This window comes from Apodemus sylvaticus, chromosome 15 (genome assembly GCF_947179515.1).
Source record: "Apodemus sylvaticus chromosome 15, mApoSyl1.1, whole genome shotgun sequence".
NCBI classification, from domain to species: Eukaryota; Metazoa; Chordata; class Mammalia; order Rodentia; family Muridae; genus Apodemus; species Apodemus sylvaticus.
In genome coordinates this window covers 66,782,403-66,788,852 of record NC_067486.1, presented here as the reverse complement: position 1 = coordinate 66,788,852, position 6,450 = coordinate 66,782,403, and the positions used below count along the sequence as shown (strand labels likewise).

Sequence of the window (6,450 nt, the reverse complement as noted above, 5' to 3'; positions counted from 1 at the left end):
TCTCTGGTCCAACAAGGTCAGAGGATAAGATTCTTATGCTTGCTACATACATACATACACACGGAGAGATGGGTGAAGACATACATGGATGGGATGGGGGTAATGGGCTCTTGGGGCGCCAAAACAGGAAGACAACAACTTAATTATAATAGAAAAACCTTGGACTGGGACGCAGCTGAGCAGGCAGAGCACTGGCTAGCACACATGACACCCTGGGCTCAGTGCTAGACACTGATGAACCAGACACAAGGGCAGAACGATACACACCTGTGTCCCTGGCACTTGGGAGATAGAGGTAGGATGATCAGAAGTTCAAGGTCATCCTCAGTCAACATAGACAAGTCCAGGCCAGCCTGGGCTACATGAGATCCTACCTCAAGTGTGTGTGTGTGTGTGTGTGTGTGTGTGTAATTAATTAATTAATTACACAAATAATTTAAACAAATAACTTAGAGAGGGAAATACAAATACCTAACAAACACATGAAAAAAACCTTCATCATCCTTTGTTATCAGGAGATGTAAACTAAAACTAGAGCGAGAAGCTACTACCTAACGGTGAGCCTCTGTGCCCAAGCTGGTGGCTCCAGAGGTCCTAGACAGCGCTGGCAGAGATGGGTAGGGGTGCTGGGGTGGCTCCTGCCTTCCTCTCTGCCTCGAGGCTTTTTCACATGTTCATTTTGCAAGGCCTTCTGGGCCACATTCTCTACTCTATGGCTTTACGTCATCCTGAGTGTAGAAAAACATTCCAGGGCAGGAGAGACAGCTGAGCACCTGAGAGAACTTCCTGCTCTTCCAGAGGGCTGCTTCCCAGTATCCAAATCAGTGAGCCAACCTCCTGTAAGTCCAGCACCAGGGGCTCCTCTAGGGTCCCCTGTTTATTTTTTGAGAGAGTCTCTCACTAACCTGGACTCACCTGTGTGGCCAAGCCAGCTAGTCCTCAGCAGCCCCAGTAAGCTCCAGCGTCTGCCCCCCCTCCCTCACCGGGGTTAAACCCACACCACGGTGTCCATCTTTCAACAAGGATGCCGGGGTCTTGACTCCAGAGCTGATTTTAATCATATCCCTCTCCCCAGCCTCTTTATCTTTGTCCTTTTGTTTTTAATGTGCATTTTTATTATCTTTAAGACCATGTGCAGGTGCCCAGAGAGGCCAGAGGCATGGATTCCCCTGGAACCTGAGTTACAGGATCAGCTGTGAGCCACCTGACCTGCACGTCGAGAGCAGAACACCAGTCATCTGCAAAAACAGGAAGCACTTTTAACCTCTAAGCCGTGTCTTCAGCCCCTCTCATAGGCTTGAGTGGAGACTTTGGGGACAATAGGAGCAAAATTCTGAACATTAGTATAATTTTTAAATTGAGAACAGAGTTGAGTCAGGTTAAAGGACATGGCGATTGTTGGCGTATCTCCCTCTGGGTGGGGCTGGATCTGAGGAGAGGAGAACAGCTGCAGAAGCTCCTGGGTAACACATGAGGTCATGTTGATCCCCCAGGTGACAGGGGTAATGACTAAAGGACCCATTGTGCCAACTCACCTTGAGGAGGACTTCATTCTATTTCCCCAACGTTTTTAGACAGACAACTTTTCTGAGGTCAGTGTCCCGTTCCGGTGATTGACAGACTCCTCTGGATAAAGTCTTAGGAGAAGGGACGCTGGTGTGCCTTCCTTCTTCTCCTGAAAGCCCTGTGTCTGCTCAGGAACATGGATAGAAGGCAGAGCTGAGCACATACGAATGATCAGCCAGTACCAATGGCCATGCTTGGCCAGGAGGAAGCAGCCTTCCTTCCCTTCGTGGGCCTCCACAAAGCTGTCACCCCCACCTTCCTTCTTCCCTTCCCTTTTTTTTAATACTGAGGAAGGAATGTTTTCACTTGCTTAGATTCAGATTATAGTGTTGTGTGTGTGAGAGGAACAGAGCCTTGAACGTCCATTCCAAATATTAGAACTACAGTCCTCTGCCTCCACGCCCAGTTTACTGCGCATGCCAGGCAAACCCTCTATCAACTGAGTCACATGTCCAACTCCTCTATTCCATATCATACTTTAAATATTAAGGAAAATGGACTACGATGTTTGCCCCCATTCACATGGTGATTGCTCTGTTGCTGTTTGTTTCATTTTGTTGTTGTTGTTTTTAAAGACAGTCTTATGATGCAACCCTGGTTGACCTGGAACTCTCTGTGTAGAGCAGGCTGGCCTTGAACTCACAGAGATCTGTCTGTCTCTTCTGCCTCTCAAATTTTCTCTTTGCTTGTGGAATTTCAAATTCTAAGGAGAAGCAATTGTTATAGTTAGCCCTCATTAAAATTCGATAGAGCACAGATGGTGGGCCAAGGTGATTATAGGAAAGAGAGTCTACCCTCCATGACCTTCAAGCCTTCTTCTAATAGGAGCTTGACAACTTGGGGTCTATGTCCAGGTAAAGTGATATGTGAGATTGAAGGAATCCTGGAAATGTTATTTTCAGAAGTTTCTAGAAGTGACCATTAAGGAAAAGCCCAGAGTGGGAGTCCACACAAAAGATGACACAAGTCAAGACATAAATAATTGGAAAAAGCATGAAAAACTTTTAAGGTGTTCTTGGAGCTGCAGGTGGAGAAAATGGAATTCCTTGTGGTCAAATGTGAGGAGGGGGAGGTGGGGACCCAGGAGTTAAAGGTAAAGGCATCTGCCACCAAGCCTGATGACCTGAGTTCCAACCATGGACCCCACATGGTGAAGGGTCAAGAATCTATACTTCCCATCATCCTCTGGCATCCACATGAGCACTGTGGTGTGCACACACAAAATAAGTAGACTGTCAATTTAAAACAGTTAAGAAGGGTTCGGAGGCAAGACAATCATCCGTCTAGATTACTGAGTGTTTAAAGAGACAGTCGGCTCTAGAGAGGTGATTGGCTTACCATTCCCAAGATACAGAGAGATTAACTGAATACATTCACCTTTGACCTTGCAAGGATTTCTAAAGAGAACTTGGAATTCTTGAGTTGTCCTGGACTTTGAGTCAAGGTAATCATCCTGAAGCCGGGCTCTGAGGCTGGAAGCAGCCTATGCTATACCACCAGATCCTAACAACGAATTGCCTTTGCCTATATCAGTTAATGAGTGGACTTTGGACTTGAAAGACAGTTAAAACTCCACCAGGCAGCTAAGGAGAGGACACATTTCCTCCTTGGATTATCAAGCAAGAGCAGCCAACATGAAAGGCCTCCTGCTTCTCTCTCTTGGTATCCTTTTGGTGATCTCAGGTAAGAAACTTATTTTTCTTGTTTTGCGGTTGCTTCTGTAACTTGATAACTTGAATTGGCATCTTGGTCTCTGAAACAGAAACAGCAGGCTTAATCCTATAACTTCTTTTTTTTTTTAAATATTGAACGCTTCATGAATTTGCGTGTCATCCTTGCGCAGGGGCCATGCTAATCTTCTCTGTATCGTTCCAATTTTAATATATGTGCTGCCGAAGCAAGCACTTAATCCTATAACTTCTTAAAGCTACTGCTAATCTTGACTTGGGACCATTTCTTGTCTAGCTCAGCTTAGAGACTGACATTTTCACCTGTGACCTCAAAGACAGCAGAAGCAAAAGAAGTCTATGGCTGGCATTGGGATACAGAAGGGCAGAGATTTGTCTGAAGTTGGATAAAAATGACTCAGTATTTCAAGGATGAGGTACCCTACTGTAGCAGACTGGATCTGTTCCTGTGATCATCAGAGAGCCAGGCCTGGAGAGGTGGGGAACTCTGTCTGTTTTCACTAATACTTGAAACTGGAGATCGCTGGCCTAAAAGAGCAATCCCAGTGTGGGTTAGACTTCATACAGGTGTTCTTCTGGACTAGGGAGAGTTTATTTGGGTTTGAGTAGGTAAGGAATTTGCCCACCAGTCTGAGAGAAATGCAGATCTAGAAGCCAGATGCAAAAAAAAAAAAAAAAAAAAAAAAAAAAGGAATAAGGCATTTGAGGCAGTGGAGAGAAAAGAAATGAGTTCAGTGTAGGGGGACCATTTGCTTTGCTTTGTTCGGGGGGACAGAATCCCGTGCTACCAAGGCTAAACTGAACTTTGTACAGTAGATGAACTCCTGATCCAACTGGCTTGGAGTTCTGGGTTATGGGTATGAGCCCGCATACATGGCAGGATAAGAGGTTTTTAAAACTCTTAATACATTTAGTTACCACACATGTGGAGGTCAGAGGACAACTCACAGAAAGTGGCTTCTTTCCTCCCACTCCCTGCGTGGGATTGAACACAGGTGCTCAGCCTTGGCTGCATTCCCTGGGTCAAGGTTTTTTTGTTTGTTTGTTCATTTGTTTGTTTGTTTTGGATCTGGTTTTAAGATTAGAGGAGAAGAGCTGTCCTAACAGGAGACTGGGCGTTACCAGATCTCCCCTGCCAAGCTTGGGGCAGGTGCTGTGGCCAAGCCTTCAGGTCCCAATAAGAACTGATACGTGACTTTCAGGAGTCACCGTGAAGAAGAAATGCCTTCTGTAAGAGATAAGGGTACTGGGAAGGGAATGCTTTGCTGGGAAGGCTTGGGGAAGTGGCTGCAGGTTGGAGGATCCATAGGCATGAATCTCAAGGTACTTTAGAGGTGTAGAACGGAGTCTTGGGCCAGAGAATTCCCCAGCAGGGTCCAGGAGCAGGCTCCACACTCCAGAGTGAGGCAGGCAGCAATCCTAATTCGGTGTTGTCAATTACTAGCTGTGGTTTCTGCCTACGTGATAACAGAGGAGATGGCTCTCGACAGGAAGCCAGCAGATATTCACCCTGGGCACTTAGCATCCTGTCTGCTGTTGGATCCAATATTTAAGCATCTGTGTTTGCTCTTGTTCGCGTGTGTATGCTCCATGTTAGTCTTCGCAACTGAGGACAGGAAGGGGATCTTAGACACCTTCCACTGTCCCACCCAGAAATGTCATAAGTACTTCCTGGATTATGAGGACATGCTCAGATGACATCCTAATCCCCCTCATCAGGAACCATTTTCCAGCATTTTGCTTCCCCTGAGCACTGGGGCTCCCCTCTTCCGCGGCGGCTAGTGGGAACCAACGTCTCTTACTATCAAGGACTTCTGTCTGTCAGAAGCATTTAATATGGCTCCGGGCAGTAGCTGCCACATGCTCTGGACAGGTGGTGGTCCTGGAGTGTTCTCGGGAGAGGAGCCCATAGAGGGAACATTTTTTCCTCTCATTTCAGCCAATAGTTGGCGCCCTATAGGTGCTCTGTAGCTGAAGGGGCATGGGTTAAAAAGCAGCTCTCAGACCTGAGGGAACAGAAGGATGGTAGCTGGGGCTGGAGAGATGCCTCAGTGGAGAGTGTTTACAGCTCTCAGCGAAGACCCGGGCTCCCCTCCCAACTGGAACTCCGTCGTCTTCTGACCTCCACAGGCTCCTGCATGCCTCTCAGCAGGCCTCTGGCAAGGTTGTACTTAAAACAGACAAACAGTCTCAACCAATGTCCACCGGCTCTTCACATGTGGACATTTGTGTCTGCTTCATAGGGTCTGATCAGGCATGGGGTAAGCCCTTGACAAATGAGAAAGTCCCAGGAGAAGTGCAGCCATGGGCCTCGTGACTGTGGCCAGCTAGTGACTATTTTCTTGGCGATGGAAGAGCACTTTGTCTCCTCTGAGTTGCTAGTAGCCAAGACCTGTCCAAGGTGAAGACCCAGACCATGCCAGGAGCATCTGACAGGCCTCTGGGGGAATCAGAGTGAGCGTTAGCATTCTGTACCACAGGGCTTATGACTGGCTTCCTCTCTACAAAGGTTTTCATTTAATAATCTGTATAGTCTGTTGTCAATCTCAGAGTTCTTAGAGACAAGAGGAGTTCCACTAAGCGGGTGACTGAAAGGCAGTCCTCCAAGCTTCCGGGGGAGTTCTAGAATCCGGGTAATTGCAGCTTTGATGTCATCCCAGTCTTTAGGACAAGGACCATTTATTTATCTTATTCTCTCAAAGTAGACATGTCTAGAGAAATGCTCCAGAAGACAGCAACAACAACAACAAAACAAACAAACAATCAAAAACACTGGTCCAACACTTAAAAAGATTGTGAATTTCAGGCCAGCTGCACTACATAGCAAGACCTGTCTTAAAAAACCAAAACCAAAACCAAACCAAAATGTGGAAGAGCTATAATCATCACACAGTGGAGTGTTTCTACATAATCACTCTTTTAAGACCACCTTCTCAGGTCCCCTTCAACAGAGAAAATTGCCCAAAATGAATAACCCTGTCTGTTTCCTTAAAATGTGGAAAGCCCCAAGGAAGGCACTTCCTGCTGGTAACAGCGCCACCTTGTGGCACTTTCAATTGTTTTCCTCTGAATTTCCTGGGAATTTATTAAACACATTTTCCCAAATATAGATAGAAATTTTGCAATTTCTTGGTACTAAACTCTTTTTTGTAAATTGATATAGAGTTTCCTGTAGCTCAGGATAGCTTTGAATTTG

The 6,450-nt window shown here is 46.2% G+C and overlaps 1 non-coding gene across 1 annotated transcript; it reads right to left on the bottom strand.

Moving 5' to 3' along the window:
- Positions 1-3,364: 3,364 nt before the first annotated feature.
- On the bottom strand, positions 3,365-3,471 carry LOC127666437 (U6 spliceosomal RNA). The gene has a single exon (XR_007973631.1). It is a non-coding gene; the product is annotated as a U6 spliceosomal RNA (small nuclear RNA).
- Between the last annotated feature and the right edge of the window lie 2,979 nt (positions 3,472-6,450).